Raw genomic sequence first — 16,228 nt, 5'->3', positions numbered from 1 at the left:
TCATCCTTACTTTTATGTTTCACTTAGACAACATTTTCCTAACAGAGGGCATGGTGGTAAGATGGAGGTCTCTATTCTTCCTTCCTCTGGAATGAGTTGTAATAAAACACAATACCCTGTGTCATTACATGACATGACCTGTAAAAGTAAAGAACTGTATGGGCTTAAAGGTGCTGGCTAGAAAACGAAATCTGAGGGCCAGAACAAAGGCCTCAGGTAACGGGTAGGAGGGATTAGATATTGGGGATGGGGTGGAGGGAGGGATCGAACTGACTCACTCATAAGCTTATTTGAAACCAGTCACCGAGACAGTGATAATAGCAATATTCTAGAGCAGGAGTTGGCAAACTTTTTCTGTAAAGGGACAGATAATAAATATCTCAGGTTTTATGGGCCACGTGGTCTCTTTCTGTGACAGCTACTCTGCTGCAGCATGGAAGCAGCCATGAACAGTCCATAGATGACTGCATGTAATCATGTTCCATAAAACCCCGGAGAACAAGTTGATGCAGTCAAGGCTGTACTCACCTTCTTTTCTACCATTTCCTACAAGCCTCCACATTCCCTTTGGCTTCTTAAACCAGACTTACTGGGGTTTATAGTCCTCCAAGCCTTTTCAAATGTATATGGTTCAATTCTCACATTACTCCAGTGAGTGGCTTTTTCCCAAGTTTTATTGATGAAGAAACTGGTACCCAAGAGCTTTAAGGGTCTTTCATAAGATCACTGAGTTTCCAAGGGGAGACATCAGCATGAACTCACAGGTTCTGACTTCACAGCCACTGCTTCTGTGATGTGGTTGTTTCCATCTGCACGGATATTGTAATGAGAAAAATTGTTAGTATTGTTTTGGATGACCTTTCTCACTGTGTCTGTTTACTACTCACACACTGAATGTGCCGTTTACTCATTCATTCATTCATTTATTCATCCCTTTACCCAATACTTACTGAAATTTTTTTATGCCAGAAATCGTGTTAGACCTTAGTGATATAAAGGATAACCAAAAACTTATATGAGCGCTTCCCTCAGAGAAGTAAGTCAAGGAGGCTAAAATCACTGAGATAAGAAAACAAATATTACATGATTATGATCGTAGTAAGGACTAGGAAAGAGAGGTATATCAAATATTCAAAGTCTGTGATAGGAATATTTGATCCCATCTGTGGAAGTCAGAGAAGACTTCCCCTAGATAAAGGAAAATTAATCAGAAAGTGGAAAGATAGGAGGCAAAAAGAATTGAAGGTGGATTTAACTTTCCAAGCTGAGTAGTCGGCTTGTGCAAAGGCCCTGTGGCAGGAGGGAACATCCCATCTAAGGAACTGAAAAAAAAAAAGGGAGAGTAGTAAGACCATACAGCACAGGTTGGAGTGGTGAACCCAGACCAGAATGATGATAAAGTTGTGATCATCATTTTGGATGAACTCTTTTCGAGTGCTTATTTACTACTAAAACCAAAACGAAACCATATAATACTTACATAGAGGAGCAATACAATCCGATTTTCATTTTTAAAATATTGTTTGATTTCAGTAAGGAGGGTAGAGTGGATGTAAATAAGAATGGATATGAGACATCAAGTAGGAGCTATAGCAGTCATCATGGTGGAAAAGGAGTTAAGCGAATACATGCAAGAGGTTGTTAGGAGGTGATATCATAGTATTGGTGGTGGGCTGGGTAAAGGAGTTGAGCTGGTGGAGATAGGCAGGATGCCCCTGGTTTTCTAGAGATGGAGGCTGGTGGCTCACTCACTGAACTGGGATCTTCTGAGATCTTTTGGACAGAAGGATGCACCATGTGATTAGTCTTTTACATTTTGAGACTGACAAGCTTTTGCGCTATCAAGGGAAGCAATCAAACAGCATTTACAAATCTTGCCTGTCGAAAGGAATAATCTACAATGAAAATTTGTGAAGATGGCCTGGTAGCTGGAATCAGGCAAATTGTATCTACCTTCTCATGATATATGTTCAGTTTTGTTATTAGTTAAGTGGAGATAAAATATTCCCTGTAACTAAAAAAGAAATAGTCAATTATTGATTAAGCCAAATCAATGGGGGAGGAAATCGAGGCTTTTTATCATAGGAGACTTTGTAATGAATAAAGTGTAAAAATATATTTTTTGGTTTGGGAACAAAACTATTTTCTTGGTTAAGTGACCCTAAATTTATCCTCATACACACTTGATATTCAGGAAAAAGCATTAACATTCACCCGAAGTATGCTGCAAGTCCTTTCAGCTGTTGAGGCTGAGAACTGGAGTGAAAGTTTTGAAATCTGCACTGTGTGGAAGGGGCTTGTTGCTTGTTTGTTTATTGTGCATCTTTCTCACTTTATGCCTCCTCTTTGCCTGAAGCTACCTTCAGGAATAAGACACCGCAGTTGCTATTTTCTGGTGAAGTATGTAAAAATAAATGTGAGCTAAATGCACATTTATGGGATGTTTAGAAGAGAATCACTGCAACTCTGCATCTGATTTTACTTGATTTCTTCACCGCTTTCCCTCCCCGTGTTTTTGTCTACAGCCTCTGCTGCCACCATAGGTAACTCTGCTCTATATAATCGCAAAAGCTTGTGTTCACCAAGAGTCAATTAGATCACACACACACACACACACACACACACACACACACACACACACTGCAACCACTCGGAGGCACAGATAGTATTTTCAATTCTTCCACAAACTGTGATGTCTGAAAAAGTCGCTTGATCATTTAATTTCATCATAAATTGCAAAAGGATGTTGGTTTAGGAACAACATCTCAGGATGAGACATTTAGATCAATCACCCCATCAATGTCAACGTACTTGGCAGTGTAAGGTGCTGGGATGGGGTGACCCACACTCTTAGAACAACACATGACAGCTAGCAGGTCCTCAGGAAATCTTGAATGAATGGATGAATGAGTATGATCTCCTTTGAACTCTCGTGGGTCAGGCAACTCATTTCATTTTCCTTTTCTTTTGTCATTTCATTTTAAGTCTCCACTCTTATAATTTCTTCCCTTTATTAAAGCTTACTCATAGTACATGCCAATAAATGTTTGCTGAATTGCTTTTTAGAATATATCTGAAATCTTCCAGAATTTCCACCAGTTAGCCTTATTCCATTCCTGGGACTGTCTAGAACAAGTCTGGTCTCCTCCTCACGTCTCTGTCCTTTAAATATCGGAAGATGACTATCCCATATTTAGAGTGTCCTCCTTCTCCTTCCTTTTGCTCAGCTAAACATTTCTAAGGACTAAGGTGACTATAAACTCTAATGGCGCACTCTGCCAAGGTACCCTAAAGATGAAATGTTCTTGGAGGAATTCTGAGTTTCAAAAAAGCGTGTAGAATCCTAAACAATAGTAGCAGCCCAATTCTCACCGTAGAGCGTTTTGTCTTCTCTTTCTCCTGGATAGCTTCTTTTTACAGTCACGTCCCACTGTGTCCCATGATCTGTAATTGGGAGCATCCATACAGAAAGTTGTTCCTCTTCACAAATATAAACACTCCTTTTATCCAAGAAACTTGCTAAATTCTGCCCTGGGGAATCAGCGGCCCTTACTGGGGATTAGGAATATACAAATTAATTTTTTGTGCGGAGCACAGGCTCCGGATGCGCAGGCCCAGCGGCCATGGCTCACGGGCCCAGCCGCTCCGCGGCATGTGGGATCCTCCTGGACCGGGCCACGAACCCGTGTCCCCTGCATCGGCAGGCGGACTCTCAACCACTGTGCCACCAGGGAAGCCCTACACGAATTAATTTAATAGCTGTTCTTGGTCCAGCAGGGAGATCAGATCCCCAAATAGTCACAGAGTGATGAGGGACACTAAGCTAGTGATGCTTACCAAATGCTATAGCTGCTAAGAGTAGAGAGGGACTGATTGCCTAGGGATATGGGGAAGACATCTCAAAAGAGGTGCACTTGAGCTGAGTAGGACGAAAGGAGATGCAGAAGCGCACCATAAGTAGAGGGGTGAAAATGGCATGACAGAGCATGTATATTCTAGTAAAAGAGAAGCCCAGTGTTGTTGGGGTCTGGGCCTACCACTCGATGCCCAGGGTGGCATGTACAAACAGGCAGCGCCCATGTCTTCGTGCTGAGCTCTGAATTCCCAATTTCCCACTCTGATGCCACCTCCTGGCCGGGGAGAGGGAGGGGTACGGAGTGCGGGGCGAGCCTGTGGCGGCAGAGGCCGGCGGGACGTTGCACCAGTCTGAGGCGCGCTGTGTGTTCTCCCGGGGAAGTTGTCCCTGGATCACGGGACCCTGGCAGTGGCGGGCCGCACAGGCTCCCAGGAGGGGAGGTGTGGATAGTGACCTGTAGTTGCACACAGGATTCTTGATGGCTGCAGTAGCAGCCTTAGCATCTCATGCCCGTCTCTGGTGTCCACGCTTATAGCCATGGCTCATGCCTGTCTCTGGAGCTTGTTTACGCGGTGCTCTGAATCCCCTCTCCTCACGCACCTTGAAACAATGATCTCTTGCCTCTTAGGCAGTTCCAGACCTTTTTCCGGACTCCCTCCCGGCTAGCTGTGGCACACCAGCCCCCCTTCAAGCTGTCTTCACGCAGCCAACCCCAGTCCTCTCCCGGCGCTCCGACCGAAGCCCGAGCCTCAACTCCAGGCCCCGTCCGCCCCGGCAGGTGAGCAGACAAGCCTCTCCGGCTGGTGAGTACTGGTCAGCACTGATCCTCTGTGCGTGAATCTCTCCACTTTGCCTTCCGCACCCCTGTTGCTGTGCGCTCCTCCTCGGCTCTGAAGCTTCCCCCCTCCACCACCCGCAGTCTCCGCCCGCGAAGGGGCTTCCCAGTGTGTGGAAACCTTTCCTCCTTCACAGCTCCCTCCCAGAGGAGCAGGTCTGTCCCTGTTCCTTTGTCTCTGTTTATTCTTTTTTGTTTTGCCCTACCCAAGTACGTGGGGAGTTTCTTGCCTTATGGGAAGTCTGAGGTCTTCTGCCAGCGTTCAGTAGGTGTTCTGTAGGAGTTGTTCCACGTGTAGATGTATTTTTGATGTATTGGTGGGGAGGAAGGTGATCTCCAAGTCTTACTCCTCCGCCATCTTGAAGCTATCTCTAGATGTTCATTTCTTCATTGTTTTTGACTGGTATATAGTGAGCCTTTTTTATCTGAACAGTGGCCCTTTTCCAGTGTACACAAGTGTCCTGTTACAGCTTGATTACTGCTCTCATGTATTCGCCTAGTTCCTTCCTAAGGAATAGCAACTGCCCCTTTTGCTCTGAATTTTGGGGGTGCATCCCCATTTACCATCCATACCATTGATCAGCTTTTCTGTGGCATGGATTTTGCTGATTGAGGAACCTCTTTTTCATGGAATTAATCACAGGGAATGAGAGTCTCCCAATGTCCAGGAAACATTTCTGTCCTGGGAGGAAATGCGTTGCCTTTCTGTGGCCACTAAGGGACACCAGACCTTTCTGAGCCTTGGTGGTCTCATTGCAAAATAGGGAGGATGATTGCCACTCCTACCTCACAAGATCAAGAGAAATAAGACATGTGAGTGCGCTGTAGAAATTGAAAAGTACCTTTTGAACAATCAAGATTTTTAAAATTTATTTTTATTGCAAGAACCAGGATGATGATCAACACATATAAAACATCATTGCTGAAAACAAACTAGGCTAAAACAAATAGTCTAGGATTGTCATTTTACAAAAAAGAAAACTAGGCTCCAAAGAACTTATAGTGTGCTTATAGTGTCCTCAGTTAGTAGTAGATGAGAAGCTAAACCATGCAAGTCTTCAGCAAAAAGATTTGCATTATTTTTATTTGTGCTTTGGACACATTTTTCAGCCATTAACAGTGTGGTAAAGGCTCTTCAATACTTTGCAGCAACATTTTTCTTACACAGATATGTCAGAGAGTTAATCTGGGGTGGAGGCAGTGAACCAGCATGGCCAAGTGCTACAGGGCTCTTCCTTGGTTACTGTTTGGTGATTTTAAAAATGGTTCTCCCACTAAGTAATAAGAACCGTTTCCCTAGGGAAAGTGCAGTTTGCATAGCTAAATGGCTCTCCTAACTTTTTTCCTGGGATACTGCTTTGTAAGCCAAACTTGAAAGAAACTCAAACAGCAAAAACCTACTTTATTAAAGAAATAATCAAGCAACATAATTTCAGTAATATTCTAAGATGTCTCAAATATTAAACTAACACTATGTGAAGAGATTCATATCCAACATAAGTAAAGTAAACTTCTATAGTAAACTAGAGCAAACTCCCCATTTAAAAAAAAAAAAACAACACCCTTTCTTCTTGTCAAAACCCCCAGATGTGCGCCCAGTGATCGGTGTTTCCATTAAAAGTTCAAAAGATGGAATCCAGATGTTTCTCTCAGCTCTGTGCCCTTCGACCCCTGATGCATTTACTTGCTCTTGGAGTTTTTGGTCACATGACTCCCTGAACTTTATGCTCTACCTAAATAGCTCTGAAATTTACTCTATGATAATGGAGCATAGAGTTGTTTGGGTTGGGGATCAATTTCATGTCTACGACGTGTTGCTGAAACTTTAAAGTTTTCTTTTCTCTTGTAGTTCTTTTTGAAAGAATGTCTGTGTTTAAGACATGTTATCACTATTCTATCTGGAATTTTAAGTGCTAAACATTTTAAGTGCCAAATGTTTGACCTACATTGGTAATAGAGGGCTGAAACGGATAAAGGTACTAATAGAATATAAATTATCTTGCTAAGTATGGCAAATAGAGCATTAATAGCCATCGCTGTGATGAGGTGGGCAAAATGTTCTAAGAAACAAATTGCTTTAAAACATATTTCTTGGCTTTCAGTAACCAATCAGAAAACCATCTACACTCACACAACGTTGCAACAGAAGTTGCTCTGAGGAAGATAAACAGCCCTCTATGCTGGACGCAAATGTGTTAGCTCTTAGCCATAGGGTGGCAAGAAGATCTTTTGGAAATTTAAAACAAAAACGTGTGGAAAGATACACGTTTACAGTGGCAAGGCTTCAATGTAGAAAGTCGGTTGTAACATGTAATAATATCTAAAGAATGTTCATGTGAACTTTTTTTTCTCTAGCTCTGTGGGCAGTTCCCAAATTGATTAGGAGTAGTGTTTATAAATTTAAATTCCTGCTGTGGGAAATAATAGCAAAGCCACGTTCATTTTTAACATTTTCAAAGGTCTTTAAAAATGTCATTTTTCTCACCATAAATCTGAGGTAGCTGAATGCTGGGTTACTTTCTCAAAGGAATGTTGAAAGTGGGGCTGCAGTCTGCTGTGGTCAAGCTTGGTGGGAAGAAAGTGTTGTTAATGGTGACCATTACAGTTTTGGGCCAATGTTGTTTTTGACAAAACCATAATGGTACAACTGAGAAAGATCAAGAGAGAAAAACAATTCTCTGAGGTTAAAGTGATTTTTCAGGAATTATGCTTGGCAGGTTTTCATTCTTCACTTTAATATTTTTGTTTCTGGAAAGGTCTATTCTGAAAAAGGAGATTCTGGTTTATCTATACAAGGGAGATCCCACCAGAGAAAGCAAAAGATAGTATAAACACCAGTCCTCCTCTGAGAACACAAAATTACCCATTAGATTTCCTAATAACAATTATCTTGGGTGGGCGGCAACTGGTTGCTTGGTTCCCCTGCCCACTGGGAGGCTGTTAGTCCAGAGAATGGGAAAACTGACTTCTTGTTTCCAGAGCTAGGAAGATGACTTTGTCACTTGTAAATGTGAATTGTTTCTCTGTGTTTCCTATCATTCCAGTGTTAGGTGAACAGAAATTAACAAAATTAAAAGTGTTTAGCCATAATATTTACAGCCAAGTCACATTTTTCCTTTCTGTGTAATAATTAACTAAGATATGCCTAGCAGATTTATTTTTATTTCATATGGCTCTGTGGTTTAAATTTATTTCAGTAGGATTTACTAATAAAGATGGGGAGTAATATAACAAAATTGACAATTGGCAAATAAATCGATTTCAGAAAACATTTATATAGCTAGTGTTCTACTAACTAGGTAATAAAATGAGACAATTATTTGGGTAATTTGGGTAAAAGTAAGATTCTGCTTGTTGGAGAATGGGAATCAAAATGGTATGCATAATTGACTGCCTATTATATTCATTTCTTAATTTCACAAATATTTATTAATTATCAAAGGGTAAAGCCTGATTCTTCATCTTACAAAGCATACGATGGAGTTAGGGTGACTAGGTACATATGTAAGATATCACCGCTCTGTGCTCATTATTACCTGAATCAGGCAGATTGACTACTGGGTCATCCCTAACTGGTACTGGTAGAATCACTAAACTGCCGTCATTCAGTTTATTTCTGTTTTGGCAACGCTTGAATGGAATTATATCATTGCCACTTCAGAAAAAATGAAAATTATTTGAAAATGACTCAAATACTTAAGGTAGACTTATCTATAAATTTACTAATAATTAGACATTTATAACTCCGCGTACGTTTCTTAGTATAGGAATCCTTTTGAAACCAAGTTTGCTCCCTGAAGGACTTGCACATTTTCTCAGAGCCATTTGTGGCTTGGTCAGTGCTTTGGTTCTTCTTCTTATGTCTTCTTTCCCCTCCTCTGTCGTACCCTAACTTAGCTTCTTAGACCCTAACATCCTTATTGGGAAGTACATCTTTGTTTTTTTGTTTTTTGTTTTTTTGCGGTACGCGGGCCTCTCACTGTTGTGGCCTCTCCCGTTGCGGAGCACAGGCTCCGGACGCGCAGGCTCAGCAGCCATGGCCCACGGGCCCAGCCGCTCCGCGGCATGTGGGATCCTCCTGGACCGGGGCACGAACCCGTGTCCCCTGCATCGGCAGGTGGACTCTCAACCACTGTGCCACCAGGGAAGCCCAGGAAGTACATCTTTGTTAATGGCACTGCTGTTGGTAGAATAACTGGCCTGTTGAAGTGAAATGGCAGTTTCCATTCAATTTTATTTCACTTAATCTGCCCTGGATAAAAATTTTGGCCTTTAACGATTCTGGTCACTCTCTGATAACAAAGACTTCTTGAGTCACTTCAAGTCATTAAGTCACAGAGTCAAGTCATAAGGTAATTCCAAGACACCATTCCGTCCAAACTCCAGAGCTTGATTCAGCTTTAAATTGCTTCTCAACTCCGGTACCTGCTTAAGGCTGAAAGTCTGCAGTGGGAAAGGGGACATGGGGACAGTTTGTCCCTCTGCCTTCTGCTTTGCCACAGCCTACCTCCTTCCCTGTACTCTCCAGCTATAGTTTTTTCTCCATCTCCAAGAGCTGAAGGTGGGGGGTGACAGAGAATGAGGAGAGGTAAGGGAAAAGGACAGATGTCATTTAGCTGAGGAGTATCATGCCCTCTGCACCTGGAAAATGGTTAAACTGATTCTTTCCCTTTGGGGGAATTTCTTGTCATGATGCTGGTCCTCTCCCCACCTCCATCTCCGTATCCCTTATGTCAGCAGTCTCTAGCCTTTTTGTCACCAGGGACCGGTTTTGTGGAAGACAATTTTTCCATGGACCATGGTGAGGGGGATGGTTTCACGATGATTCAAGCGCATTACATTTATAGTGCACTTTATTTCTATTATTATTACATTGTAATATATAATGAAATAATTATACAACTCACCATGCAGAATCAGTGGGAGCCCTGAGCTTGTTTTCCTGCAACTAGATGGTCCCATCTGGGGGTGATGGGAGACAGTGACACCTGAAGTGTGTTGCTTATGTCCAGTCTACTCCATAAGATGCAGCTTAGTTGTCACTTGCCACTCACTGATAGGGTTTTGATATGAGTCTGCCAGCAATTGATTTATTATGGTCTCTGTGCAGTCAAACCTCTCCGCTAATGATAATCTGTATTTGCAGCCACTCCCGAGTGCTAGCATCACTGCCTCAGTTCCACTTCAGATCATCAGGCATTAGATTCTCATAAGGAGAGCGCAACCTAGATTACTTGCTTGTGCAGTTCAGAGTAAGGTTCACGTTCCTATGAGAATCCAAAGCCTCCGCTGATCTGACAGGAGGCAGAGCTCAGGGGGTAATGCGAGTGATGGGGAGCGGCTGTAAATACAGATGGAGCTTCGTTCGCTGGCCTGCCGCTCACCTCCTGCTGTGCGGCCCGGTTCCTAACAGGCCACGAGCTGGCACCGGTCTGTGGCCCAGGGGTTGGGGACCCCTGCCTTATGTGATCCATGGGAAACACTCTCACGTTTTGTCCTGCCAACTCAGGGAGTGCTGGCCACTCTCTTCTCTTTCACCACCAAAGCAGGCAGCCAGCCTTCCCTGGTCCTCCAGATTCCTGGGGCTGGAGTCAGTTCATTGCCACAAGAATCAGGCACTGGTCAGGGGACACAGGCCAAGCTTTAAAGAGTTTCCTAACCTCCCCTCCCCACATTTGGTTTGTGTGAGGAGCACCCCATTCCCCCCTGCATGGAGAAGGAAGAAGAAATGACAACAGGAAACTCTACCTCAAAAAAAAGAAAAGGAATTCTCCCCAGCTTTTCCCCCCAAATTCTCTTTCATAGAATCCCTTTTATCTCTTGGATCTGACCAAGGGGTCAGAGTCCTGGAACAGTTCCTGCACAGGACATAGGGTCTGCCTCCCACTTTTCTATCTAATATTATGTATTGAGCTAATCTAATACGTGTCTCAGTGAAGACTGAGGCAGGGAGAGTCCCAGTCTAGCTTCATTTTCAGTAGCGTTGGGTGATGGGAAATTAGTGATTTAACTTAGCTGATATAGAGGAGAGATTGTTCTTCTTGAATAAAGTCTATCTGCTATTAATGTTGTTCTGTTTTTTTAAAAAAAATCTTTATTGGAGTATAGTGGACTTACAATGTTGTGTTAGTTGCAGGTGTATAAAAACGGAATCATTTGTACATATATATATTCATTCTTTTTCAGATTCTTTTCCCATATAGGTTATTACAGAATATTGGGTAGAGGTCCCCGTGCCATACAGTATGCCCTTGGATTAGTTATCTATTTTATACATAGTAGTGTGTATATGTTAATCCCAATCTACTAATTTATCACTTCCCCCATGTTTCCCCTTAATGTTGTCCTTTATACATAGTGCCCTTTGAAAGTTGTATTTCACCAAACATTTAATTCATTCCTCTATCTCAGGTAGGAAGAGGCAATTTATTGAACTTTCGGAACAATGGAGCTTGAGGGGTATAACTTCTAAGCATGGTCCTTAAGCTCACTCCTGCCTTAGGAAATCCAAAGTGTCTCTCTCCAATACATTCTATGGCCTACCTCAGAAAGCCCCTTAGATTCAGCATATTAATTGCCAATGAATTGGAACACCCTTGGAAGAGAGAAAAAAATGAAGGCTGGGCTGAAGTGATCATGGAAGGTTTTGCTCAGATGGGGCTATATTTTTTTTTAATAAATTTATTTATTTATTTTTTGGCTGCATTGGGTCTTCATTGCTGCGTGCAGGCTTTCTCTAGTTGCGGCGAGCGGGGGCTACTCTTCATTGTGTTGCATGGGCTTCTCATTGCGGTGGCTTCTCTTGCTGTGGAGCACGGGCTCTAGGAGTGCGGGCTTCAGTAGTTGGGTCATGCGGGCTCAGTAGTTTTGGCTCACCGGCTCTAGAGCGCAGGCTCTGTAGTTGTGGCACACTGGCTTAGTTGCTCTGCGGTATGTGGGATTTTCCTGGACCAGGGATTGAACCCGTGTCCCTTGCATTGGCAGGCGGATTCTTAACCACTGTACCACCAGGGAAGTCCTGGGGGCATATTTTTTGAATCCTGCTTATAGCTCTAGGGAATGAGTCTCAACCAACTAACGAGTCTCCTAGAAGGTCTAAGCTAGTGCTTGACCATGAAACCAAGACATTAATGACTGACTCCAGAATCAATGAGAGTTTAAGGGCCCAAATAACCCCAATGCTTAAATTCTTATGTGGGAAAAAATTATGGTTTGGATATCAAATTTTATACTGTCCTTGGTGCCTAAAACACAGGGCCAAAAAGATTGATGAAGGCAATTCACAAATGTTTGTTCAGTGAGTTTGGGTGCAAATCACTCGTTGATTTCATAAATTTATAAATTATTTTAACGTCTCACAATTACTTTGGTTAAGATTAGCAGTGGACATACCAGGACTTGCTGCCTTTCCAACGTGAAGCAGTGTAAATTAATTGGTCCCATCATGCACTGCTGTTGTCGAATCTGGATGCCTTCTGTGAAATGCAAGCTAATGGATCAAAACCTCTGGAGAATGACCTCTGTTTTCCCCCCAGTTTGTGTGACTTTTTTCTGGAAATCCATATCTCCTGCCTCTTTAAATGTCTGTGGGTCATTGTGAGAAGACACTTCCCATCATTTTACCTAGGCCCATCTTATTCCTAATTTGCAGTCCTGTAAGCCATCTGAGTATTCCATACCCATGAAGTTATGTGTTTAGTAGGCCATCCAAGGTTCTGCCCAGTTCTGTGTGCTCTGACTCTGGCTTTTTCATCTCTGCTTCCAGTTTCATTTGAAGCAGGGCAAGATTTGTGCTGTGTAGTAGGCTTACCATTCCTTACCACGGTCAGTCCATGCAAACACTACATCTTAGGAGGAGAAGCTAAGACAGGAAGCACAGCTCAGCCATATGTAATTTGACTTAATATTAATTATTAATATTAGATTCATATTTTTATTGTAGTAAATATACAAAACATACTGTTTATTATTTTAACCATGCATAAGTGTGCAATTCAGTGGCATTCAATACATTCACAGTGATGTAGAACCAGCAACACCATCAAGACCCCAAATGTTTTCATCATCCCCAACAATAACTCTGTTCCATTAAACAATAAGGTCTCCTCCCCTCAAATAAGATTAATATTAATAACAGTGAAAGATACCCAGATGGTGGAGGAAATGATTGAGTCACGGTCCTGCTTGGGAATTTCCATGATAGACAATTGGATGGGGAAGAAACAACAGAGTAAAAGTCCAAAATGTTTTCTCCTTGAATAACTAGAGGGCCGGAGGGGTGCTTGTGCCTTTAGCTCATGGAAGCGATTTTCAATCTTGTAATGTTTCACTTAGTTTGTTTTTTATTTTTTTTCCTTTGTGTTTAGGCAAATTCAGTCTGAGTAAGGCTGGAGGGAGCCACACTATGACCCTCACATGGAGGAGGAGGTGGCTGTTCTCCACTAAGTAACTTAAGTCTTGTTTTCAAGAAAACCTGAGTAATATTCCATTGTATATCTATACCCCATCTTCTTCTTTTTTTTTTTTTTTGTGGTACGCGGGCCTCTCACTGTTGTGGCTTCTCCCATTGTGGAGCACAGGCTCCGGACGCGCAGGCCCAGCGGCCATGGCTCACGGGCACAGCCGCTCCGCGGCATGTGGGATCCTCCTGGACCGGGGCACGAACCCGTGTCCCCTGCATCGGCAGGCGGACTCTCTAACACTGCACCACCAGGGAAGCCCGCCTCATCTTCTTTATCCATTCCTCTGTCGATGGACATTTAGGTTGCTTCCACGTCTTGGCTATTGTGAATAGTGCTGCAAATAATGCTATTTGCAGCAACATGGATGGACCTAGAGATTATCATACTAAGTCAAGTAAGCCAGACAGAGAAAGATAAATATCACTGTAGTAAGTGATATCACTTATATATGGAATCTAAAATAAATGATACATATGAACTTATACACAAAACAGAAATAGACCCACAGACATAGAAAACGAACTTATGGTTACCAAAGGGGAAAGGTGAGGGGGAGAGATAAATTAGGAGTTTGGGATTAACATATACACACTACTATATATAAAACAGATAACCAACAAGGACCTACTGTATAGCACAGGGAACTATACTCAGTATCTTGTAATAACCAATAAGGGAAAAGAATCTGAAAAAGAATATATATATATGTATAACAGAATCACTTTGCCGTACAGCTGAAACTAACACAACATTGTAAATCAACTATACTTCAATAAAAAAAAAAATAAAAGAAAAGCTACAGAATATGATACTTGGACAGATAGGCTACACCAAAGATCCTGGCTCAGAACAGTGAGGCAGAGGCAGGATGACAAGTCAGTAGAGTCCAGAGCCGACCTCCGCCCCTCTCTCTGTCTCTCAGGAAAGACCCTCCCACTAGCACTGCTGTGCAAAAGGACAATTCATTTTGACAGACTGAGGAGCTCCAGGGGGACAGCAAAAGCAAATCAGCTCCATGTCCCACAGTAAATCGTCTCTAGCTGAATGATGTCTGGTTCCTTTCTGGAAAGAATGTTCTTCGCTGAGTTGCAGTTTGCCAGGGGTCAAATATGACAGAAATGAAGTGTTGCTAATAGTGATTGAAAAGGATTCCTACTGTTTGTGGCCAGTGCTGGGGACTAGAAAGGCCAAATTTGTGAGCCAGAGAACAGCAGGAACCAGTACACTTTCCCCAAGACTTACTAAACTTTGAGTCACCTCTGCTCCCCCAGCCATTCTGTCAGCCCTGTTTGGGGGAAACTGATATTATAATTACTAATCGCAGCAAGGGCCTAACGTGCAAGCTGAAGCTTTTTGGGCCTTCGGTGCAATTAGGGCGGGAGGGCAAGGCCGGCAGACACCGGCGGGCTCCATGCCCTGCTCCCAAATCACCCTGCTTGGGTTTCATCCACACCCTCGCATCCTCTGTAGACAGGTAACTGAGCAGTGCCCGGCTCCGGGCCTCCAGTGAGGGGAAATTATTCCTGCCCAAACTGGCTGGGAGCTATTAAAGGTTTAAATGTCACCTCAAAAGAACTCTTGGCTAACCTTTAAGTGGTGGCGTCTTGAGGGCTGTTTCAGGCAGGATTTGCCCCCCTCCCGGGGAGTCTGGAGAGCTGAGAACATTTGTATGTGTTTCTCCACTCCTCCCTTTCTTTTGCTCCTTTCAGAGAATTATCACTGTACTTTCAAAGGGGGAACTTGTGGGACAGCCTGGCACCTGCCGGACTGAGCTTCCCAGGGAAGCCTGTCTTGGCTGAGTGTATAATTTCATTTAATCCTAAATAGCCCCCTTTACCTATTTTCGACAAATTCCCTTTAATCCTAACCACCACTTAGGAGAATATTTACTATCAAAAGGAGACAAATCGCTGTTTAGATGTGGATTTACTCAAGTCTGAAACTATGATGACAGTGACATACGGTAAAATGATAATATGTAAATAAAAACTGTAGACAGATTTATTCCCCCGAGAAAGCTGGGCAGAGAGTGGATTGAAGTCATATGTGATCTCATTTGAATGGCCTCAGTTCAGACGCAGAGTTCAGTTAGGACCAGCCACGCCATTTGTTCTGCTTACCTCAGTTCATTTGCCTCTAGTTCTCAATGACCCTCTGTTACCAGCCGTACTCCTCTGATAAGTAGGCCTTGATGTTTACAGCACTTTAGAGCAGAATAAATGCAAACCACACATTATTTATGGGCGTGCAGTCTTAGCTGAAGGGGCATTTGTCAGGAGTGTGAATACAGGTAGAATAAGTAGATGTGTGTTAGTTCAGACAGCCTGGCTTCCAGAAGCCAACTAGAAAAAAAGAGCTAAATAAAATACCACCCGAAAGACAACAGCTTTCAATTATTGCCCATGAGCCTGAATTCCTCCCAATGAGTTGAAAGGAAATCTATACCAGATGGCATTTTTTTGAATCAGTCAAGTACACCAGTCATCCCAGACTCGTAGTGATGGGCAGCGATGCCAAAGGAGAGCTGGCTGTCCATTTCCTCCCTCAGCTCCCTGGTCATCGGAAGCAACATTGCTTTCTAGGGGTGGGTTTCTTAATTGCACTGAAATGTAATTACAATAGTTTGAAATGGAGGTCCTTTTTTTGTTTTTTTCCAAGGAAGCAGAATCAAGCAGATTGTGCCTTGTGTTCTTTGGCAACAGTGGTCTAGTGGGCTTAAGCCAGAACTGGAAAAATGATGAACACACATCACATCACCTATACGTATGGTGATAATCTTTTCAATTGAGACTATCTCAGAACATAGTCTGAGAACATAGTCATGGAACTCCCAAGTATATGGGATACAGGGCATTAAAATCATTGTATTGCAACGCAGCATTTGGATAAATTGTTTTGAGCCCACTAATATATTACAATGAAGAGCTGGCCTATGTTAATCATATTTTCCCTTAAATGATCTCATCCCAAGACACCAAGTCTGAGAATGAAGACAGATACATTCTTTTAAAAAGCTAAGGATAGATTTGACATGTCTGCCTTGGAAAGTACAATACCTGATGTTTTTTTTTTTTT

This window comes from Monodon monoceros, unplaced genomic scaffold, assembly GCF_005190385.1.
Source record: "Monodon monoceros isolate NGI ecotype Baffin Bay Population unplaced genomic scaffold, NGI_Narwhal_1 Super_Scaffold_19, whole genome shotgun sequence".
NCBI classification, from domain to species: Eukaryota; Metazoa; Chordata; class Mammalia; order Artiodactyla; family Monodontidae; genus Monodon; species Monodon monoceros.
Note: the sequence above shows the minus strand (reverse complement) of the source record.